Source organism: Poecile atricapillus, chromosome 2, assembly GCF_030490865.1.
Source record: "Poecile atricapillus isolate bPoeAtr1 chromosome 2, bPoeAtr1.hap1, whole genome shotgun sequence".
NCBI lineage: Eukaryota > Metazoa > Chordata > Aves > Passeriformes > Paridae > Poecile > Poecile atricapillus.
Window position 1 is genome coordinate 104805830 of NC_081250.1, and position 22679 is coordinate 104828508.

The 22679-nt window shown below is 40.3% G+C and overlaps 1 protein-coding gene and 2 long non-coding RNA genes across 6 annotated transcripts in view; 1 reads left to right on the forward strand and 2 right to left on the reverse strand.

The window, feature by feature from the left end:
* DLGAP1 (DLG associated protein 1) overlaps window positions 1-22679 on the forward strand; it is a 139372-nt gene that overhangs the window by 74474 nt on the left and 42219 nt on the right. The gene's annotated exons all lie outside the window — the stretch shown is intronic.
* LOC131575399 (uncharacterized) overlaps window positions 1-22679 on the reverse strand; it is a 44579-nt gene that overhangs the window by 4109 nt on the left and 17791 nt on the right. Inside the window, exons 2-4 of one of the 3 annotated variants that reach the window (XR_009276786.1) lie at window positions 21219-21291; window positions 976-1077; window positions 566-806 (exon numbers count right to left, since the gene is read on the reverse strand). This is a non-coding gene — a long non-coding RNA (uncharacterized LOC131575399). Of the gene's footprint in view, window positions 1-565; window positions 807-975; window positions 1078-4456; window positions 4584-5349; window positions 5491-21218; window positions 21292-22679 lie in introns of those variants that run through there. The other 2 variants (XR_009276787.1, XR_009276788.1) reach the window with 2 other exon arrangements.
* Window positions 6591-8564, reverse strand: LOC131575401 (uncharacterized). Its single transcript, XR_009276790.1, has 3 exons — window positions 8448-8564; window positions 6842-6975; window positions 6591-6690 (listed from the first exon to the last, which is right to left on the reverse strand). It is a non-coding gene; the product is annotated as an uncharacterized LOC131575401 (long non-coding RNA).

A 22679-nucleotide genomic window follows, 5' to 3' on the forward strand; every position in this document is an offset into this window, starting at 1 on the left:
TGTTCAAATAGTTCTGTTTTTACAAATCTGTTTAAATATCAGTATCTCTGTGAAATCAGGTATGATTCCTTGGTTGCAAAGTAATTCATTGCTCCTTATTTTGTAGGTAAAAATCAATAAAAATCATTATGAGTTTGATACTTCCTACAATATGAAGTAAAAGTTTTTATAAAGCCAACTTCGCATTAGGAAAATAAAATTCCCTGGATTGCTTTCATAGTCAGTGTAAAGTCAGAGACTCTCAGTTCTTTAGTGGGAGCATGCTGTCTTCAGATGTGATATTGTCATACAGTATCCCTGGTCCTGTTTTAGTTTATTTCTCCCTCTGACTCTGCTAATAGAGCTGTTTTCTGGATCTCTGCTGTGAATATGGACTTAAATTAAAAATGAAAAATAAGAAAGAGAGAGAAGGGGGTCGGGGTTATACCATTGAATACAACTAATTGTATCTTGTCCTTAATATATGTTCTGGAAGGATCATGGAAGTGATTCACAAAGGAAGTGATCCTTTGTGAGCAGCCCAGCCCATTCACATGTAATTTCCATTACAGACTTTTAAACATACCTGTGTCATTTCTCTGTGACTTGCTCCTGGGTAGTGCAAGTGTTTCTTCTGCAGCAGCATTGTAGCACTGAAGTGGTGGGAAATAACATTTTTTTCTACAGCAGCTTTTATGATGAATCCTCTTGTTTGGCCTGGAGAACATTGGCTTGCTGGGGAATGGGTAGAAGCTGCACAAGAGCTTGTGGCTGTAGCAACTGTCCTCCATTAAGTACAGATATCCAAAACAAACTGTTTTATAGGCCTGAAAGAATATGTTGTCATCACCCAAAACATAAAACCATGTCTTAAGACAAAAGTGCAACAGCAAACATTGGAGCTGTCAATTTGTGTAAACCCAAGAGCACTATAAACAGTTAAAATCTGAAATGCCAAGCATGACTTACATTCAAAACTAATCATTGAGATATTACCTTAAAGCTCAAAAGGCTCTGCCAGGCAGGTTGCAGGGACAGCACAGGAGGCATTTGTAACGTGAAGAGTCATTTCTCATTAGGACCCTTCAGGATCTGGGTCTGTGAAAAGAAATCTTCAACGGTGAGAACAAGGGAAAAAAGATCAGCTTGCCCTTGGGAAAATATGGCTTGTAAAGCTCATATAGCTTTCCTTTAATAACATATTTTTAGATACCTGTGCTTTTGAATGACTGCTTTAAAGAACACACACCCTTTAGGGCCCTTTCATGAGGACACACAATCTATGATAAAAATTTATTTTAGTCACATCAGTGTGTGTGTCCATATGTCAGACCTCAAACAGGGAGGAGAAGCACTGGATAGTAGTCCCAGTGCCAACACAGAAACTGATTTCCAAGAGTAAAACTCCAAATCACTCTTACAGCCATCTTTTATGTTTTCTTCATTTCTATCTGAAGTTGTTACATCAAGGTATTGAGACACTTGATTTGATGTTTGTGGTCTTCTAAAACTGAAGCCCTTCTACCTCATTGGAAATACAATGTCTACATTTCTGCTATAGCATATTTTTCCCCTATCTCAGCTATATTCAAACCCATTTACCAAGGTAGATCCAAAGGATTTATGTATTAAAAAACTCATCACTCCTTTGAATCCCCTGAACAGTTTATTACTCTAATTTCAGTAAAGGAGTTTTCTTTAGAAAGTTGACTGGATGTCTTCAGAACTTGATGAAACTTTATCACTGTTAGCCTGTCATCAAAGTCATCAAAGTATTTAATCAATGCCTGACAATGCTGAGCTGTTAACATCCACTCATCCCCTTTACTACAACGCCTTAGTTTCATTTAGGCAGCTGAATTTGCCCGGGATTTGCATGAGGTTACAAACTCAAACCATGTTCAGGTTAGTCAGGAGCAGCCCCAGAGCCAGTTGTGTTTTGCCTCTGCTGTGTCCAGTCTAATCACTGTTACTCACAGGAGCCTGGATCCATGATAGCTCCTTTGGGAACCCAAACTATGTCTAGCTTCTTTTGCTAAATTGGAGAAGCAAAGGTTTAAGTGGTCCATCCTGAATCCTATTTCCACTTTCTGGGATCCTTTGGGAGTATATGTCTCACCCTGGTTCTGGTGTTGGCTCCAGAAAAGACAAAATGTAAGCAGAGCACACTTTTGTATATAAGTTTAAGGGACCTCTTTACAATAATGTGATGGCACTGTGATGGCAGTAATAATCTCCATTTCCATCAGTCTGTTTTCCTTCACCCCTAAAATGGCACACATAACACACCCACTCCAGAATGTAGCGTGATTCATATGAAAGTCTACCCTTGGCCAAGCCTGTACTTGACAGCTCTTGTGCTTTGCAAAGGATTATTTCACAGGGCAGAGGAGGAGAGAACAACTGAAGACTGAATCTGTTTGTATACACACAGATGTGTATTCCTGAACTAACATTTCCCTGCCTGACCTCAGGAAGACTAGATGAAACACAGCTCTAGCTGCTGAGTCAGTGAGGCTCTTTGAACTGATAACCGTGGCATGTTCTGTGATGTGGTTTGCCTGGAAACATACTTGTTTCTTTTGAAAATTCAAAATACCAAAATGACATCAGTTGTAGTGTGCATTGAAAAACCTAGGCTGAGATGGCAAGCTGTTTTAGTCCATAAATGATTGCAGATGTTTGGGTGAGGCTGCAAAACACAAGGCTTTTCAAACATGTACATTTGGGGAAGGAAGCTAGGGACATATATAAACATGAACATATTTGTTATGTACTTCAGCCTGTCAGCTGGTCCCATTTCAGATTGGCAATTATTAAAGATATGCAAAAGCAAGTGGAAACTATGATAGCTGCAATGCATCTGGTTTAGTGAGTGTTTTCCATTTCTGACTCCATAGGCTTTCCTCCCTTTGTCTGATGCCAGTTACATACTAAACACATAGAACTGTCAACAGGCTGAAGAGGCCTAGGAGGTATACTGCTAGTTTTCATTATCACCAGATTGCAAAAGCATATAGCCTGAGCTGGTTTTCAAGCAGCTCTGTGTCCCAGGAGCCTGCTTTGCTAAGTAGGATCTGGATGGTACCAATTTGGAAAGCTCTCTAGTTTGTGATGTCCTTTAAGTGAAGGAGTCATTTGTCAGAGTCACAGGCATAGGAACAGGATAGAAAGAAGAGCTACTAGATGAAGAACTACTGGCATTAGATCTTCCCCTTGATCTTAGAATTTGGGCTGTTTGGCCCTGATTTCCAGAAGGAAGCTCCAAATGGTTCGTGCTGACACAGCATCAAGAAGGTGAGTGACAAGGGCTGTTGGATGACATGTACACCCGCTTCCCCGCCATAAGAAAAAACAAGTTATCATGTGCCTTCACCTTAAAAAAGCCAATGGCAGGCAAAAATCTGTCACAACAAAATGATCTTTTTGCGTCACTTCTTTGGGCCAAAGTGCAGCTTTTTAACCCCTTGCCATGTGGTAATTCTAACAAATCCTTCAGCTCACTTGTTCAGCCTAACCCTCTATGCAGCTGTGGGCAGAAAGTGAGGAGGGCCTTGCTGCAGTGTGTTTGCAGCTGTTCTGCAGCATTATCTCTAGTTATGTGTTAAGTTCCTGTAAACCCAGCTCCTGACATCTCTGCACTCCTGTGTTTATTACAGATGACAAGTTACAAATAAAGCTACAAGTATTAACATAGCAAAAAATCTCATTGTTCAGTTATCTTAAAAATTAAACAGTAAACTACTTTTTCAAAGTTGTACTTTTTAGAAAACTGCAACTTTTGCAATGTGCAGTTGGAAGATGAATAACATAATTTCTTTCCAGATTGGTGTTGTTCTTTTGTATTTGACAGACATTTTATTTTAAAGTGTGGGCTTGATATAAGTGTGCCAAAAGTGCTAAAATTGAATTGCAGAAGGTTAGGGAAGAAAATCTGTTGTTTTTATGAAGTGTCCAAGACTATTTAGATGTTTTGTTTTTACTCTATGGGTTCAAGAAGCAGTTATGCAAATAAATTTAAAAGAATAATTAAAATAAATTAAAATCTACTAAGGAATTGTAAAGGATATCACATCAGACTAGTAAGTAATTGCACACAACAGAGATTCACAAGTGAAAAAAATGGGTTTCAGGAACATATATTCAAAGAAACCTGTAAATATTTATTGCGTGTGCTAGAAGGCAAACTTTAGCCAGTGATTTCAAAATTCATTGTTGATATTTGTCTTTTCTCAGTACCACAAACTTCATAAATGTGTTTCTGTTTAAAATGTCTTCTCAATGTCTGGAAGGTTCAGTAAAACTTAGCAGCTGGGAGAAGAAAAAAGCACGAAGTCTTAGCAGGTTCTGTCCACATGAACAGCAGCAGACAGTATCTTAGACTGAAACTGGTGCCCCAAGTGGCACCAGGGACTAAGGATTTCATCAAGAGCAGAATTATTCATAGGAATAACTGAAAAATGATGGGACAACTCACATGACTGGAGGATTGTGATGGCTGGAAACGGGCTGTTTCAAAAAGACAGGCAGGACAAAACTGGAGGAGTCTCACTCTTTGTCAAGGGGAACTTCTGGTACATAAAAGTCAACCACAGCAACTGATGGATGCATAGAAGTCAACCACCGCAACTGTCGAAGTCTACAGAATGCCTTTGGGTCAAGATCAGAGAAGGCATCTTCAAGGGGGATATTTCAGTAGGCAACTTCTACTGGCCTCCAAACCAAGACAGTAAGACCAACAAAGCCATATTCAGGTCACTCAAGCAAGCTTTGGAAGGTTCACAGAACCTGGTTCATGTGAGTGACTTCAGCTGTCCAGACATTTATTGGAAGAACAGTACAGCAGCTCACGTTATCCATCAAGTTCCTGGAGTGCCTAGGAGGATTACTTCCTCATACAAATATTAGAGCTGTGCCAAGCAGGAATAAGGCACTGCTGGACTCACAAACTGAGAAAAACCTGCTTTGAAGTATCTTGGTCACTGATAGTGTTGGCTATAGTGATCACAGTATTGTGGAGTTTGGGATTCGGCTGGGCATACAGAAGGTTAAAACCAAAGGGTTTAGACTTTAGAAGAGCAAACTTCAGCTCATTCAAAGCTCAGGTGGCAGGTGGGGCAGGTGGAAAGAGAGGATGGTAGGGTCCTCTGGAACCTTCCATGGAGTAAAAACATGCAAACAGGCTGGAAAGCATCCAGAGAAGGGAAACAAGGACAATCAAAGGACTTGAAAGTCTGCCATATGAGGAAAGAACTGGGTTTGTTAGGCCTTGAGAAAAGAAGGCTTAGGGGACACCTAATCTTGCAGGGGCCCTGTCTGAGGGAAGCTGCCACTGCCATGCAAGTAGTATCAACACAAAGCAACAAGTACCTGATAGCAAGATGGAAGCATTATTGAGACAACAGAAGTGCTTGGTTGCATTAAGTTTGTGGCACCACCCAAGCTCCTGAGTCAGTACTTCCAGTGTCTTGCAAGGCTGTACTCTTGGTAGTGATGATGAGCATCAAGGGGAAATAACAGTGCAAAAGTGTTGTGCTGCAAAGAGGGCAAAGTGAATTTTTGGTTACGTCATGCAAAAACATACTATTGTGCTTCATAGAATGTAGCACATTTCTGTGCTTCAAGTGATGAGACTTTAACATTCTGTCTGGTTCTGGGGTAAGATGTAAGCCTGGGTCATGTCCAAGCATAATTTAAATGCAGTGATGGCAATTAACTGCAGTGATGGTGTTATACCAGCAAGAACTAAAGACATTGCTGGTGGTGGAGAAATTTCTCTATTTTGGTTGTTCTGGTCTGAGGGCTGAGGAGCATGGCTGCCTTCATGTTCCCCTTTCTTGGGCAATGGTACATATCAAACAGGCTGATCTCCACATCACTCTAAACTAATCATTGTTGGCAATTACTTTGCAACAGCTCATTCTTTAGTAAATGCCATTTTGATGACATTATTTGAGGTAGTGGTCTAGAAGCTATATTAGGTCTGGAATCTGTGTTCCTATTTAAATCTCCCAGTCACAAGAAGTAATAGCACATAAACATTTGGAGAAGGGCTTTCTTGGCCAAGGTGCTGTGCAGACATGGTAGTTCCCCTATAGAACCAATGGGTTTGCTTAATCCCCGAGTATGCCAGAAGGGGTTTTATGGGGCTTTGCAAAATGTAATCCAGAGGACCTCGTGGGTTTTTTCTCCTTTTTGTTCTGCTTTGGACAAGAAGATAATTTCGGACTGAAGCATCTGTAGCATATGTTTTCTGCAGAGCTGGTGATAATAGAAGTGTTTCAGTGAGATCCCTGTATGAGTTACGTCACTTGTTTTTTGACTCGGCAATCAGAGAGGAGCTAGCAAGGAAGCCTGCTGTCAGTGCTGGAGAAAGGATGTAGGTCCTGGCGGCAAGCCCAGGCCTGCTCAGCAGATCAAAGGCTCTTCCCTTGGCTCCCATAGCAGCCGGAAAAGCAGCTGCCCAGTACCCTTTCAGCATCCTTCGTTCCTTTCTCCTCTGCCAGCAAATAACTTCTTTTTGCTCCCCACCTCAGCAATAGCCCCTTTTTTTTTCCCCTCGGTATCCTGCCAAGCAAGGCCCTTTTATGGAAAGTGCTTGTGTTTACTACCTGCAGATCCCAGGGCCAGCCAGTGGAAACACACTGGGAATACTCCAGTTCTTACATGCTCCTCCCTTCTCCCAGATACGCTCCCAGCTGCGACTTTAACCTGGAAGATGAGGCAAAGCTGAAAGGAGCAAGCCATGGCTATAAACCACATGCCATTTTCCAAGCCAGCCTGATGGAAGATTTGAATTTGGAAAAGTACTTTTTGTGCCAAAATAGCATAACAGCCATGCTTTGAAACTCTTCCCACTCACCTCCCAGAAAAATAAATAATGTGGCTTTTTTGTGGGCTTCTTCGTGGTGGCTTTTCCTTTTTAAATACATGACTGCCTTCCTCCAAAGCTGTTGCTTGTCAGTGCTGCTCCTCGCTGTCCCTGTTAACTGGTTCCTGACGGGAAGTTTGTCCGCCATGAAAAGAGAGTTAAGCAGACATGTCAGAGAACTGCAGACTCTGCAAGAAGAAAACTGTGTCTGCTATTACACTGCTGTTTCTGCTTCAGTTACATTATGGGCTGGTTGATGGGAGCCTTTAAAAACAGCAGCACTGAGCTTCAAAGGCTCATGCAGCCCCTACATACCAAATTACTGCTAAATAGGGGATGAAAGCCTGACCCCTGAGTGCCCCGCTGGCAGTGTCTGCATCACCAGCACCTTTTCTTCTCACTGGTTTTGAGAGCTGATCAGCCCAGTACTGCTAGGTGGATAAACTGTCCTGCACGAATATGCTAAAGGTCTTGAAAATATTTTTGTAGCTGCTTTTGTAAGCACTGCAAGGCACTTCAGCCTGCAGTCAAAGCTGCACTGTGGATATGAGGTTTTCCATGCTCAGTAAGCAGTCCCCGAGCTTGGGTTTGCTGACTAATTATCTGCCATCATCAAGATTAGTATGGGAGCAATGTTTTAAAAGATCTTTGTTCCCAATGTGAGTTTCTAATGGCTATTAAAACTGTGTGTGTTTGGGAGCTCCTCTGGGCAGCTTTTCTCCCTGTGTTCACACAGTGCTAATGACACCTTCATATGGGTTTGCCTACTACAAATTGCCAGTAATTAATAATATTCTACGTAGAAGCATCAGAAACAGTTAATGCATGTGACTGCATGCTGGCCCAGTGCCTAGCCCAGATGCTTGGTAGACAAGTTTTTCTTTGCCTCAGTTTCTCCTTCAGTAAAATCAAGAGATTAAGTAGTGCTTGTCAAATGTTTATGGGCAGGTGGTGGACACCATTGGACATGACAGGTGCAGAAGCATACCAGATTATTTTCCATAGGTTTCATTATTATACCTGATGCTTTTATAATGGAATCTAATTTTCTAACTCATCTTTTGCATAAATATGCCATATTAGACAGTAGTGGCACTGTGGGGGGAGTTGGAATAAGTGGAGAGAGTGAACTGCAGGATCATTATCACCAGAAATACATATCATTGTTTATTATCATACCTCTAACGAGGCACAATTATTCCTGTAATTTTTTTTTCTCATTGATATCCTTAATTGTTCTTCTCCATGTGTCTCCTACCACCATTTCTTTATTATGTGAATTGCAAAACTTCTCATGGGTCCAGTGAGGCACCAGTGTCACAGAAAAGCAGTAGAGTCCCTTGAGTATGTGTAGACTTTTCTTTCTCTCTTCTCTACCTTTATTAGCATCGTCCCACTTGCCTGTTCTTTTCTCCCTGTGTGTCTGGTTTCATCTTTACTACAATTAAACAAATAATTTTGATGAAACAAATATAAAGAAGGAGGGCAAAACACCCTCTTGTGTTTTGTTTAGTAGGGAAACATGCAGCATTATAAAATATCAAAACCCCAATGACACTGTAGGAAAATTCAGGTAACAAGTAAAACAAAGAGATACCCAGAATAAACATGCAGATGCACCAGGCAGGATTCAGCCCAACACCGTGATGTGTCTTCATCCCAGGAGAGACATAAGATAGTCATAGGCCCTGGACTTCAACAGTTTTTAGAATTCTGGAAAATTAATCATTACAGTAAGGTTTTAAAGGATTTCAAGGAGTGGGTGAAGAAAGTAATTTGTTTTGAGAGGAGAGCTCAGGGCTTTCTTGATCTTTTCACTGTCCTGGTAAATCATTTATCAGGGCAAACTTTCAGAAAACTCCCACACAAACCATGCTAGACAGAGTCTCCCAAAAGTAATATTACTACTCTTTTATGCTTTCCAGACCTAAAAAAAGAGAGAAAGAGAGGCTGTAATACCAGGATGGTACAGTCCCCTGCTTGATAATGTGAGGGCTTGAAAGCTTCCCTTTTCTGAAATATTAAGTGAATTGTTCAGGACTATGAGGATGTTTGTTTCTTATTTAACCTTGCTTTTATGTGTTTTATTTCTGATACCTGATACAAAAGTCAAAATAATACCACAGTGTGAGATCTTTTCTCTTTTGAATTATTAAGATGGAATATAAGCTTTATTTTTTTCCCCCATTAATTGTTCTGGTTGATTTCACTAGCTTAGAGCAGAGTTGTGGTTTGGAAGGCTCATATTTTAAAATATTAAGATAAAGGGGGGTAAAAAAGCAGAAAGGAGGAATTTCTCCCTGCACATCAGAGGGCCCCAGAAAACCTGGGCTCATATACATGACTTCTGGAAGGATACATTTTACCTTGTGTTCATCAGTTACGAGGTTTTCTCTGGTCTAAAATATCCCAAATTATCACTGTCATTTGTATGCAGCATCAACTTCAAATGTGGAGTAACAATAATGAGGTATTAAAAAGGAATTTCTTTCTATTTATGTTTTGAGTTTCAAACAGTTCAGTTGCAATTGATTTATTACAGGAATATTAATTTAATTCAAGGACAAGAGCTTTGAGAGCTTTCTAATAAAACATTAAGACTGGCAATACAGCTGGGACTATGAGGAATAATGGATAATTTCTATTATTGCTTTCTCCATGGCCATGATCATTTTCCCATTGTAGATGTTAGTACATTGTGAAAGGGAATAGTGTAAGAGGCACAAGGAATAACTTTGTGTTAATTTCCAGCAAGAAAATCAAAAGCAGGTGTTGAAAAAGTTTTGTGTAAATGAAAAGTGTATGCACAGAGAAAGTAACTATATGTGCAAGAGAAATGTACCCCTTTTTTAAATTACTTGCGCATAGCATGAACTGATAGATTTCAATAAAGCTCCTTCATCTTAATTATGTAATTAGCCACACTTCCCATGGGCTGTGAGAAACCTGGAGAGACTGAAAAGAGGTGAAACAACAGGGAAGGTGGAGATTATGGAGAGAGAAAGGGCTGAAGTGAGAAAGAAGTAATCCAAGGGAAAACAGGCTTTCTGCTATGTTTCTCATGGAAGATTTATCCTCACCCTTGCCAGCCTTGAAACTTGGAGGTTTTAATTGTGGACTCAAAATAAGAAACCTGTGGTTTTCTCATTCAGATGGGCTCCCTCTGCCTACCCGCAATGTCTGTGAAGCAACTATGGTGGTGTTCTATGCTCTGTAACATGTAATTCATGAGTGTCAAATATGATGTTAAAAATCCACCACCCTCCCCGCCCTGCATACCTATCCATCCCCCAGTTCACCAAGAGTATTTGGCTCCCCTCACCCCTGATGGTATTTTGCTGGCACACAGACCTGCTCCTTGTGCCCTTACTGATCTCTGCTCTAGGACTGTGTCTGTCTCTTCTACCTCCGTGTCTCTGGAAGACAGCGTTAGCTGTTTGCCAGCATTAAGGCAAACATGGCTGCAAAATCCCTTCCACACAGCAGCTATTTCAAACAAGCTGCTGTGAAGGAATTTCTGCTAAAAAGAGAGGAGAGAAAAAAAGAGCTGGTATCTCAGAATACTTTCCTTATTGCAGCAGTCAGCTGAGAAGGAAGGTCAGAAGAGAGCAATGCTGTTCTCAGGTAATGTGGGGTAAGGGGGAAAGGGTAGAAGACACTGAAATGTGTTCATAAAGGAGAGAAGGAGACCTCCAGACACACAAAGAGGAGAAGCTAATGTGCCTTCAAAGTACATTTAACGTGGGATTGCTGACATGTCATCACAAGCACCAGCATAGAGCTATTACATGGGTCACTGCAGGGACAGGGTTACTGTGCCCTTCTGTAATCCTGTTGGATTTATTTTATATTTAACTTTGCCGTTGAATTCCACCTTGTATAATGTTTGGTTTAGGAATAAGTTCTACAGCATTCCATTTTTTTCATTTTCACCTGGCAATAGAACTTGTATCCCCAACTCCCCTCCACATAATTTTTGTCTGAAAAATAATGTAAAGTCTCTTTGAATAGTATCCTTCACTCTTTACAGGTATTTTCCATGGGAAGTTCAAAGGGAACTTTTTATTTCTCAGATACTCATGCTGTTTTTGCAGGTGCTTTAGAAAAGTTTCCACTAACAAATAAACAGTAAGAGTCAGGTGTGATGAAAATTGCTCAGCCACAAACCATCAATACTGAATATGCTAAGATACAGTTGAAGTGAGTTGCTTAACAAGTGCTAAAATCTGACCTGGTTCCATAAGAGGTGTTACAGAATGATGCTGCACATAACAAAAAGTATCTTTTTCCAAGCTCTGTGAATAGTAGAAGAGATCTTAATGAAGTTTCACTGACACACTCACAGCCTTCAGCCATCCAAAATACAGAACCATCATTCTTCTCCTTTTCCACAAAAAAAAAAAAAGTGGTTTTAGAAGCAAGCAAAAAGGAAGCAAAAAGCAGCAGCACCTTGAACATGTTAGAGATGTCAGAAAAATTGTGGCAAAAAAACAAATATAACACCTTCAAACTTCCAGTTCTCATAGCTGGATTTTGGTATGGATATGGCTGGAGGGTGTTGAGACAAGGTCAGGGTCTAAACTGTATGTGCTCCAAGCATTTGCATGTAAATTGGTGAGCCCTGGCTTACCTGGGATCCTAGGAAACAAGACTTTCTAGGGATGTTTCCAATGAAGGAAGACACAGCATCACCAGGTCAACAGCTGCCTTTGTTGAGGACACCTGACCAGCAGCAGTCACTAAGTCCACCCATTGTTTCCCCTTTGGTGACAGTATGAAGAATATCCCAAAAACACCTGTGCCTGAGCTCTGCCTCCCTGGTCTGGGTCACTTGCTCATGAGGTCACAACACTGAGCTGTGCAGGTGGTTCTTAGGACACACACCCTGAGCAAGATTCACCAACTACAACTCATAAAGCACAGAAGCAATCCCAGTAGCTTCATGTATTTGACAGCAGTGGCCTTGCATCAATTCAGAGTTTATATACTTCCTTAGAAATCCTCTTACTTGTTTTGAAAGTAGTGGAAGTCATGGATATTTTTTTCTGCTTGTTAATAAATACATTGAAGACTGTGAACAAAATACAGACAAAATGATGTTTGGGGCAGAAGCCATTATATTTGAAGAAGTCCTTGACATCTTCAGGAACAAAAGATATTTTGCTATTTTTCTTTCTTTTTTTTTTTATTTTTAATGTATGAGACTCATGGAAACTGATCTATTTGCAAACCTATCTGAACAAATAGCTCCAAAGACAAAAGGTAATTGCATAATGATCACCACTGTGGTAGCAACAAAAATTTAATTATTAATGGTAAGACTTCATCTCCACCATTTTTGCAGACTATTATGCCTTGTGGGATAGGGAATGTGCTTCATTAGGGGCTTCTCTTAAAAAATAAATGCAAACCATATGCACATTCAGCTCAAGGTCTTTACCTCAGAAATAATTATGTCCATAGCTACACACTGCCTGTTAGCTAAATGTCATTCAAGGTCTTCCTTGTAATATTAGAAGCATGAGTAATACCAGATTAACCAAGTTCCTGAAAAGTATTTTGAGGGCTATTCTTTAAAGCAAATTAGATTGTGGGACATTGCTCAAGGCAGAGAGGACACTGGAAACTTTAAGGAACAAAACAGTCCTCTTGACATTTACTGCAGGCTTGTCGATGTGTTGTTAGGCACAGGGCTTTTGCATGTGAATAAGAGCCACTTGTACATGAAGAAAGAGTAAGAAAATGAACTTTGAGGAAAATTGTTTCAAATGGTGCCTACACACTTGGGATCTCCAAGGTCAAGGGTAGCAAGTGAGCAGGCTAAGGTCCAAAGTTCCAGTGAGACAGAGAGGGATCACAATGTTCCAAAATATAGCACCTTATTTGGCAGGAAATAAAATACAGAAGCACAAGTGTGTAAGCATATGTATTGTGTTAAGCATATATATTGTGTATTGTCCTTTAAATATAGTCACTGGTAAAAGGGGATTCTGCAATAAAGAAAACCGTATCTTTACTCAGTTCTTTGGCAATTTAGCTACTCTCTGTTTCATCAAACAGGAGCGATATTCACCCTGACAAGGGGTTCCCTCAGACCTGGGGACATTAACCAATTGCAGTTTAAAGAAATTTAAAGTGGGGATGAGTGAGTAAAGACAGAAGGAAAAGTGTGTGAGGGACCAGCATGTGTGTGTGTGTGTGTGTGTGTGTGTGTTTGAGAGAGAGAGAGAGAGTGAGAGAGAGAGAGAGAGCTGCTCTTTCTTGTAGGAGTTAAGCTGGGAAATGACACCTGTCCTTAGGTATTACAGTAAGTGAAGGCCAGTGCTGGGTCTGTGCTAGTTTAACCCTTGCAGTATCAGATCTGACCTTCTGATGGCAGCCACATGGCCTTGAGTCTTGTGAAGTGGCACAAAGCTGGCAGATCTGCCTTGCAGTGTTGCACAGTCCCATATGAGATCACTCTAAATACAGGGCAGTATTGAGTGGTCCTCAGAGGGACAGCAGAGTGTTATGCATCACAAGCTGCTCAGTGTCCTGCCACAGTGAACCCCCCATTCCCAGAAAAGCACCTGCTCATGGCTGGTCAGTGGGGCTATGGATGTGCTGGAAAAATTATGGTGCATTCTAACTACATGATATACGTGTACACAGTCAGATATCTGGATGTATTTCTATTCAATTTATACCTGTGTAGTTCTGTTGACCTTGGTGGATTTATCCAGGTGTATGTCAGGCCAGAATCAAAGCCTCTGCTCTGTCAGTGAAAAGGGAGTCAGAAGCTGGGCTGGTGTGCTTAACACAACACATGATTACTAGGAGAAATGACTTGGCAGGAGTTGAAGCACCAGACATACAGAAAATGTTTGCTTTGAAATTCCAGAGACTTGACTGTCCCTTTGGTTTTTTGGAATGCTTTGATTTAGTCATGTGGGGTGGGAGCTGGCTGTAACCTTGCAAGGGCACTGGGAACAGTACCTCCTGTGCAGCTACAGGAGATGTGAAGAGAATTAACTGTCAGCAAGCTTCAGGGAGACAGCAGATGTATACGTGGTTAAGAGAAGTTTGGCTGGCTTGTAAAATTTATTTCCACCACAAGATCAAAAGTGTATAAAATATGTAATTCTTGGATGTGTAATGTATAACAGGACATAGCAGTGTAAGCGAGGGAAGAGCGAATTCATTGCATGCGAGTGGCGGAACAGTTTCACTCTTAATTACATGAGAGCAGGAAAAAAGAAGGCTCCTGCAGTTTCCGTGATTACAAATTACACATGCCCACAAGGAACTCAGGATTTGGTGCATTTTAATAATCCATTTTATGATTCATTTTTCAGAAGTAAACATTCCAAGCCAACTCTGCTTGCTTTTGGGTGCAATTTACAGGACAGCCCTTGCATCAGCAGAACAAGCAATTGACGCAAACCTCCTTGCTGTACTTGAGTGCTCGTCTGATTTACTCATGCGCTCATCAGTTAAAGGTAGCTGGTGTACATTTTCTGCTTCTACTCATGTCACCAGCTCAAGCATGAGTGTAGATGGTGCTCCCCCAAAAAATTTCAGCATCAGAAAAACAGCAGTGGGACTGGATGCTGTTCCCATGTTGCCAGGGGCTCCTGCTAGACTCCTACTACATATCCAGGACCAAAGCCTTCATTCCTGCTGTACACACTGGGCATTGTTAATGAGGTTTGCACAAGAGGAGAGAAAATAAAACACCTGGCTGAAATTTCCTCACAATAGCTTCAGTAATTCAGCCCTCTTCTGTAGCTTTTGTATATTGTTAATAAGTGGTTTCATTTATTTTGCATTGTTACACTGGCATTTTTTTCCTAGGATTGTAATAAAAGTAGGATGAGAGGGAAGAAACATCCACTACTTTAAAAGTGGATGTAACAAAAGGAAGGAAAAATTATTACTGCTGTAAAAATGTGCTTCTGTTCCACCTTCTTAATAACCCAACCATGGAGAAATATTCTGAGTAGATTTTTTTAAAAATATGTGTTCCCACTGAGAAATCAGCTGATTATTTCTGATTTGCCTTAGTCTCTGAGCATAGTCACATGCATAAACCTCACAGATGTTCTCCGATGATCATATTGGGGGAGACAAGAAACATGATGACCAGCACAAGCCAGACTACCCATGAAAGTTAGATTTTGTCTGTATGGTACCTCTTACCTGAGATCACTTATTGGATGTATTCTAGGAGACTTTCACTGAAGCCAGTTTTGCTGGAAGAATAGGTAGGCTATAATCATTGTTGACTTCTTGACTCTAGGCTTGCTAGTGAGGCATCTGCCCATGCTTTTGAATCTCTTTTGATTGAGGTTTGGTTTTTTTACCAGGCATCCTAGGAAGGTGGTTGATGCCCCATCCCTGTCAGCATTTAAGAGGCATTTGACAATGCCCTTAATAATTTTCTTTAACTTCTCAGCTCTGAAATGGTAAGGAAGATGGACTAGATGATTGTTGTTGGACCTTTCAACCAAAATATTCTATTCTATTCTATTCTATTCTATTCTATTCTATTCTATTCTATTCTATTCTATTCTATTCTATTCTATTCTATTCTATTCTATTCTATTCTATTCTATTCTATTCTATTCTATTCTATTCTATTCTATTCTATTCTATTCTATTTCACTATAAGGTCATGTTGAACCCTTGGGTGACTAAAACCTACTTTTAGAGCACAACTCTTGTGAAGAGCAGCTGAGGGAGCTGGGGTTGCTTAGCCTGGGGAAAAGGAGGCTCAGGGAAGACCTTATTGCTCTCTACAAGTGCCTGAAAGGAGGTTATAATGAGGCTCATCTCTCAGGTAATAAGGGTAAGGACAAGAGGAGGTGGTCACAAGTTGTGCCAGGGGAGGTTTATATTAGATATTAGGAAAAATTTCTCTGCTTAAAGAGTAGTAAGGCATTGGAATAAGCTGCCCAAGGAAATGGTGGAATCACCATCCCTGGAAGTATTCAGAAGACATGTGGATGTGGCATTTGGGTATATGATTTAGTGATGGACTTGGCAGTGCTGGGTTAATGGTTGGAAGTGATGATCTCAGAGGTCTTTTCTAACCTTAACAATTCCATGATTCTATGAAAAGGTTATAAACTGTGTTAGATGACGGGACAGGAGTTATGAGAAGCTTATTGCTTTTAAGAATTTGGATTTTAAGGAATGAAAAAGAACTTTATTTTAACTGACTATTGACTTTCTTTATGGTGAGTTCAGCTGCCCTAGCTGTGTTGCTGAGAATACTGCAAGCCCTCTGACAATGAGTGCTGCAAACAGCACAGTCAAACATGTCCACAGCAGACAGGGAAATTGCATTTCATACATAATTCACAATCTGCTACAGCAATTCTATAAGGTCAACATCTATTGTTAACTCAGAGGAAATCAGAGAGAAAAGAAACAAGCATTTGTTCTTCTGATCTTAGAAAGAGCTGTCTACAAACTGCTGATTTCCACTGCACAGCACTACACGAACAGCAAAGAGTTCTTCTGTGTATAGACAAGCAGTGCATCTGAGACAGATAAACTATGAGGGTAGAATAGTATCATTTCATCTCCAGATTTTAATTTCAGAGCTCCACAAAAATGGAGAAAAGAGACTAAATATAAACAGGGGCAACTTAGTGCAGCAACATGCTGAAGTTGTTTAGCATTGGGATTCCTCTTGCTTAATTGGCCATCCAAAATTAGTCATCTGGGCCTGATGTTCAGTAAAGGGAGGGAGGCAGATGTTGCCAAAGGGTAGTTCATCCCCTTCAAATACAGCTCTTATAAGGAGGGTGAGATAAGTTACTTGACATAGTGCCTGTGGTTTCCAGGTATTTATAGCCATTTATACAGGTTCTCCCAGATTTTTCCTCTTTTTGTTTTCTGGATATATTTGCTAAGTGGTGTGTGAGCGTGCTTTGTATTTGTTTCAGATTTCCTTTTGCAGCAAGGAGCTGAAGTTATCCAGACTGAAACTGCTCAGCACACAGAAGCCAAGTCATAACTGGGATTTTCAGACAGACAGTACTGCAACAGGACATAAACAGCATGTTGGAAAACTTCAGGCATTTTGTGCATACTCTGCACAGTGAGTAGGCACTTAGACAGGAACTTTATCCTTCCAGACAAAGAGGGTGACATTAACTATGTTGTTACAGAAAGCAGAACAGGAGATGCACAAGAGGTCAGTGATCAAACGATGCATTGAACTTGGAAGCAAAAATATGGTGGCCTGAGAGTCAGTAGGGAAGGAGGAATTCAGCTGTAACCACACCTGTTTGGGGAGGGCAGTGATGCTCAGGAAGAGCATCTGCAAGGCTGCAATGTGAGGCTGGGCTGGGGAAGGGGCGGAAAGAGAGGCACAGTAGAAAACACAGCAAGTGTTTGTAATACAGACAGAGAGAGATGAGGACACCCCAAGGTAAAGGTCTTCTTTTTCCTACAGGAGGCATGGGTTTTTTGCCTAGATGCTTGTTAGAATGGAAGACTGTCCAGGAACAGTCAGGACAAAGTCAGAAGAACCACGTGTCTGTCTAAGTGTGAGCAAGGGAGAAGGGAGTAGTATTTCTGTGAGCAGTGCTCACATGGTGATGTATGGGCTAACAAAAACTGAAAAGGCAGCTATTCTCTCTCTGGATGTAATTTGAAAACCATCATTAATTAAATAATGCTGTCCTTCTGTTTCCAGACTAGTTTAAGCTGTAACAGAGTGTAGTCTGTTGAATAATAAATATCCTTGTGTTTCATGGGATGTTCTTTAACTACGCAGTGATGCATGTCAAGAAAAAATCTGTGGTTCTCCCTGAGCATGTACAAAGTTGTTTAGATTTGCCTTTTTAACAAGGTTTTTAATGTAATCACTGCAGGGAAATATCATGAGGCAGTGGTAGTTTGCAGATGGTCTGGAGACCATATTAAAATAATAAAATCATAAACCAGAGAGTTAAAACACAGGCAAGAAGAGTGCCAAGCAGGCCACAAACATGTGGCAGGAATTTCACTTGCAAACACAAGAGATGGCCCACAAAGGCTGCTCACTGATGGAAGTTCCTATGAGTTTTCACTGATTTCTCTGGTGTTTTGCATCCACCAAAAATCTTTCATAAGATGTGAACAGCTGGGAAGACAAGGTGTGTGTCTATGTGCTTTATCCCATGGTGCAGGGCAAGGATGTGAATGCCTTTTAGCAAAACCAGGGTCCCATCAACAGTGGGCAAGTGGAGCTGGTGAGTTACCAAAGCTGCCACCTGCAATGTGTCAGCTTCCACAAAAAAAACAAATGTGTTGCATGTGATCTATTACCTATTTTTTTGAATGGACAGTAGAGTGGACTCACCTGCCTGTTTCACCTGTAGTTCTGGCAGCACAAGAGAGCTGTGATAGGTACTGCCCCTTAGACTGGGTTTCAGCTGCTTGGTGGCACTGGAACAGGAGTTCCTGGCATACTGGTGATCTGAGTGTTTCTGAACATACAGTTGAATGTTTACTTAACAAATAGTCTACAAATAACAAATATCCTCAAATGTTGGTCCTTATTTCAAGTTCAAAGCTGTTATGTTTTCATGAATTCCAGAGGGAAATATCTACTCTGTACAAAGTACCTTTTTAAGCCATAACCGACTAATAAAATATTTATAGTCTTTATATTCTATTCAATAGCACAGCAAAAAATACATGGATTTGTGTGTTTCTCCCCTCCAAGGCTGTGCACTAAAATGAACACAAAATGGCTACTTTCCATTATTCTGTAGCCTCCTTAGTGACTAATGGATCCCATCTACAACAGAAAACAGGTCTGTATCTGCATTCTGCAAACTGCTTTTCTCTGAGCAGCCAGACAAAACCCCCACAAATGCATGCCTTTGAATACTGGGATGCAAAAACTAGGGTGGTAATTTTATTTTTTAAGAAAAGCTAGCCTGAAAATAATTTGTGTTCTTTTTATCCTGTGTTAGACACAGATGATTAGTCTGAAAGGTAAAGAAAATTCTCTTCAAGTAAATGAATCTATTCATGCTTAGATGAGCTATTCTTCTGCTCTGGCAACCTGTGGAAATGGTAATCTAATCATGCCACAGTATTAGTATCCAATATGCTGAAAACTTGTAATTCATAGCTCAAGGGGAATGTGAAAGATAGTTGAGAATCCAGTAATTATAGGGTTGGTGTTAGACTGAGCAGTGAAATAATGTGCATTATTTTGCTCATACGCAGAATTTTTTTTCAGCCCATAGTGAGCAACTGAGCTGGAGGGTTTTTGTCTTTGACAAAAAGTTGTAGGACATCTGGTGATATTAACTATAACCCCCTCCTTGTCCCAGTAACACCTGTATAAAAATAGATGCACATGCATGTGCACTTACCTTAAAGCTGAAGAAAACTTTTCTGAGAAAAAACATTTCAGAGTATATCCCCATATACTGTTCTGCAAAGTAAAGAACTGGCAGGGAACTAAGTTGCATTTGGATCCAAACCAGTTCCTGCTGGGGACATTCACCTCTTTAACATGTGGTGTTTACCTAGTTTCCCCTGTAGGAAAGGATCACCTGGGCAGATTCATCCTCATCTAGAAAGGCCCAGGACACTGGCCAAGCCTTTGAAACTCTTCTGCTCACTTCCCACAGCATTTTAGTTTTGAGGTTTTAGCCTTTTTATTACTGAAAGTTCTATATGTTTTTATTTAGTGTTGGGATTTGAGTCTGCATACTCAGTGTTACAAGATACTTTGGGACTTAACATGAAAGCTGTGGATACACCAAATAATCCCTCCCAATGTCATATGATGAGGAAGTTGAGAATGCTACCCAAAAGGAGCATCCCATAAAAAAAACTGTACAAATCCCAAATACCCAAAGATACAAACTGAAGCTTGGCAGAAGAGAATGCCTTGAAATTTGTTGCATCAGGCAAGATGAGAAGAAAATTAAAACTCAAAGGCAAAGTTGAAGATGAACGTAGCTTTGTATGTGTATGCATGGGTGTCTGTATTTATGTGTTAAGGCAAGTACAAGCACGCAGGTATTTACTGTCCTTGTGGGCTCCTCTTCCCTGCCCCACACGCAGTGCCTCACCCACCTGTCACCCTGATGCACGTTATACAGCGTGGGGTAAGATTTTCCAAATGTGCTTCCAAGAACAATAATGCCATATTGGTTTTATTAGAAAACTGCATGTGCACAGTAACAATTCATCTAGCCTCTGCCTCATCTGGCAAAGTGCAAAAAACCACTGTGCAGTCAGGAACATGTGTTAATGATGCAACTGATGTTAAAATTGTCACGTAGGATGCATTTCACACATGACAGGCTGTGGAAGGTCATGGGAAGCTCAGTTCTTTACCAAGTGGCGCACAGCAGTCAAAAAAATGTGAAGTATAGCCTTTTTAATCCAGTTTTTCTTTTCACAACGTGTCATTTTGAAGGGAGAGGGAAGTAATGTGTGCTCAGGTCTCCTTAGTGAGGCTAATACCATAATTTAAGAGGTCTTACTTTTTAACTTATAAAAGTGGAAATGAGGAAAAGAAGGCTCTGGAACATTTCAGAGCAGCGTAGGACACAAACTGTAACACTAACTTAAATTAGAGTGAATAGTGCTTTGCATCCTGAAGGACTCTTAACATGCTAAGCAATGGAACAGGCTCCCTAGGAAAGTGGTGGAATCACCATCCCTGGAAATGTTAAAAAGCCAAGCAGGCATGGCACTTCCTGATATGATTTTAATGGATGGTATTCTTTTGAAGGTTGGACTTGATGATCTTGAAGATCTTCTCCAACCTCCATGATTCTAGGATTCTGTGTCCAACAGACCACTTCCATTCTGTTGTGCAAACATGGCAAGGTTTGAAATTATAATTATTGAAATTATTTCTCTCTTGAAATGTTTTGCAATTTTTCCTTTATCATTATAGAGTTGTTCATAAATAGATATTTGTTTTGCCTTATAAGAGTCTAAATTCACCTTGAATAGACACAAAGGGATTCCACACAGGCATGTATAAAGAACATTAAAGGTGTACTTTTCCAACTTTATTTTAAGCTTTTATATAAAGAAAAGTATTACTATATTTTTTTAATTATGTAAAAATATTAGAAAATAAGAAAAAAGAAGAAAAAAGGGTTCCTAGACTGGTGACTTTTTACTTGGCTTTAGGGGGTTAAAAAAATTGTTCACAAGAAGAAAATAGGGAGAAATACAAAATAATCTTGTCCTCTTGAGATGACATTTTTCTCTTGATAAGCAGGTCAAATCAGCAGGTTCTCAATCTCAAACAAAACTGCTATGATGGCCTGCTTGGCTGTCAGTATATAGCACATTCAACACATGTATAGAAAAGTCAACTGAATGGGATAACAAGAAAAATGCAACTCACCCACAGGACTAAGCACTAAATTCAGGAAAGCTGCTCAGGAAGTTCCTCTTCATTTTTTGAGTATATTTCACTCCTGATATACGTGAATTAAACAGAAGTCTTAGACACAAAAGAATGGCATTGTATGTGTAATAAGCTGCTTTGAAATTATTAAAATGTCTTTGTTCATGCTTTTTCTAATCATTGTGCAGGTAGGGGAGTCTGTGCCCTTAGAAACCTTAGACAGAAACAAGTTCATGGACACACTTTGTTGCTGTTTCCTTCACCCAAATCACACAGCCAAAGTATCTTGAATATTGCCCTTTTTAGTTTCTAAAAGCTGAAGGGAGTCAGACATGCCTGACTTTTGACAGACTGAACAAAGGTTGTGGGAGAAGACTGCTGGCTCAATGTGCTGTACTTCTCTGCAGTAAAGTCTCTCTAACTCTGGAAATGTTCCAAAAGTACTGTGGTTATTCCACAATAGCTCTTCATCTGGATACCCTTAATCTCAAGTAAAAACGGGGGTGTAGTGATTCAGTTTAAACCACTTCCAAAATGCATAATTACTCCAGAGTAATAGCTCTTCTGGAAAGCATCCAGCTAGCCTCAGCCCATCCTCTCAGCTGGGTGCAGTGCAGCCCGGGATGATGCTGCTGTGACCTAGAGCTAGGCACACTCTGTGTATCCTCTTACATCTCCTGTGATAAAAAGTAAATTACATTAATATTGTTAGTAACAAGAGCTGACTGATTTACTCACTGGAACTGATTTTAATCTTGAATTTTTTTATTTTTTTTTCCAGTTCACGAGTTGTTTGTGAACAGTCGTTATTATTACTCATGTATTTGTTTTTCATTGGTTAGCAGGCCGTTTAGGAAAAGCAGACCCTGGCCTGTGGATTATTCATCATCTGTCCATTTTAATTATTTGCTTTTTGTGCTCAGTGATTGTCATTTGACAGTGATGCTGCTCAGACTCTGTAATTTGATGAGAACAAATAATGAATAACCACATGTTAACCAGACAGATAAAGGTGCTGGTGTTAAGACAGACATTCTTCAAACATCCGTGCAAACAGAAATTGAGGTCATAGAAAGGTTTTCAAGCAAAGCAGAGATGAATGCAACAGCGTGAGTTGAACCAGGCTGAGATTTGTTCTGCTTAGCATCCTTGGTTTTGACCAACATTTGCAGCTATTTGTATTAGTGTGTTTATTTATTTATATATGTATTTATTTTTAACTGACCAATTTATACAAGAGGATCCAGATTTGATTTCTTCCCCTTTCTTTCACGTCCTGTAAGCCTGTGGTAGCAGCATCAGTCAGAGATCTGGGTTTACCCAGTAAAGCCTCAGAAACGGATTCTGAGATGAGAAAGATCTCAGAGTCTCAGAAATTCCAGTAGGAACTGGAATAATCCAATCCAAAAAAAATACCAAAACTACATGGGTAATATGGGGGTGTGATAAAAGGGTCTT